This window comes from Chaetura pelagica, unplaced genomic scaffold, assembly GCF_000747805.2.
Source record: "Chaetura pelagica isolate M959 unplaced genomic scaffold, ChaPel_1.0 scaffold212, whole genome shotgun sequence".
NCBI classification, from domain to species: Eukaryota; Metazoa; Chordata; class Aves; order Apodiformes; family Apodidae; genus Chaetura; species Chaetura pelagica.
Genome location: NW_009952365.1, coordinates 245,010 through 246,823, shown reverse-complemented (window position 1 = coordinate 246,823; position 1,814 = coordinate 245,010). Strand labels below are relative to the sequence as shown.

General features: G+C 51.6%; 1 protein-coding gene across 1 annotated transcript in view; it reads right to left on the bottom strand.

The window, feature by feature from the left end:
- Positions 1-1,814, bottom strand: part of NFIA (nuclear factor I/A) — a 243,208-nt gene that overhangs the window by 1,060 nt on the left and 240,334 nt on the right. The window lies entirely within an intron of this gene.

Sequence of the window (1,814 nt, the reverse complement as noted above, 5' to 3'; positions counted from 1 at the left end):
CAAAAATGTCCCGTATCTCTGGCCATACTTGTGTTTCAAAACAAAACACAGACCTCGACTAAAAGCTTTTCTTTGGGAAAATACTTTTTTTCTTCTCCCCTTCCTCCCCCCAAAGGCAGGGAATTCCCTGGGATTTCAGCTCTGCAACAATGCTGTCCTTAACGCAACTGCTCCGATGCCCAGAGCACAGAAAGCAATTTCACTCTTTGCTAGGAAAATAAACACTTGGGAAGCTGGGGTGGGCTCTGCCAAAGCCAGGGCAGTGCCACTGCACTGGGGAGACCCGGCTCAGCCCCGGCGGGGTCAGCCCAACCTGAACCCAGGATGAATAAGAGTAGTGTTAGGCCCTGGGATCGTACGCGTGGGGGGATGCTCCTTGGCAATGACATATTGCTGTGGGAATACACCAACAAGTGGCAACTATTTAGCCTGAAGTAAAGTCACACAACAAGAAAGATTCAGGAATTAAAGAGCTGATGCCCCACGTTTTGACTTTGGCTCCTGTAATATATGAGGTGCATAGGTATGCTTGTATAAACTGACGACAAGTTTTACCAACTTTTTCCTCCGTTCCTTTTCAGACATGATTGATAGCATAATCAACCCAGGGAGGATTTATGAACATTTACAGAAGATTCTGAGGCAGGTTTCATGTGGGACTTGGAGATTATGTGGTCTTGCCATGGAGGTAGGAACCAGTGAAATAAATAGCACGATTGGAGAAGTTGTCCTGCTTCCAATACACCTCATTAACTAACTCTTCCTCCGCTCACTCTTCTGAATACAAACACACCGGTCCCATATCGGCTCCATCTATTGCCTCCAGATTTTATATTTAGACTTACGCAGGCTGCAATTAAACGAAATAGTTCTCATATGTAAAGTTCATAAACAGAGAAAAGTTCTGGCAGGATTTGTGAAGGAGTGCCAATTCCCACTCCCTTCCCGGGTGGCAGGGCCATACTGATTTTAGGCGGGTGCTGGGAAGCGGAGCGCAGCCGTGCCGGAGGCACCTCTGGCCGCCGCGGGCTGCCAACTCTTCCCAACTTTGCAGTGTTGTCCCTTACGTTTGTCATTTGAGCATGACAGTCTTTGGCCTGGCTGGGAACTGTAGGGTGCTGGGAAGCGGAGCGTAGCCATGCAGGAGGCACCTCTGGCCGCCGCGGGCTGCCAACTCTTCCCAACTTTGCAGTGTTGTCCCTTACGTTTGTCATTTGAGCATGACAGTCTTTGGCCTGGCTGGGAACTGTAGAAGTCCCCCACAGGGAGCAGAGGAGTTAAAAAATCAGAGCCGATGGTTCAAATCTCTGTTGCAGATGTCCGGGTTGCTCCCATGGCCGCTGGCCTGGCCAAAGGGCCCACGGGCCGGGATGGCGGGAGCGGCGCTGGCCTCGTTGCTGCTCCTGTGCTTCTAAAGCTGAGCTTCTAGAGCTGAGCTGAAGTACGGGAAAAAGAAAAAAAAAGAGGCAAAAAAAGCACGCGAGCTGCGGTGGCAGAGGTGGGGCTGTGCACGGAGGAGGCCCTGCCGAGCTCCCGCACCCACCCTCCCTCTGTCCGTCTGTCTGTCCGTCCCTTGGCCGGTCGGTCCGTACCCCCGCGGCACTGCGCTCCGTCATGCATCTTGCTATTCAGCCTGCGCCTTGCAGACAAGGTTACCCCAGAGCGGCTCTGTAATCCTTCACTGAAATAGGCTTTATTGATTGCTCTGGTCTATTGTTCCCTTTTCAAGTCCCCCAAGTTCAAGTTCATCCTGGTGTTACATCATGTCTCGTTGCTAGGGGCAACCAGACAGCCCCAGACGTGACTATCATTAG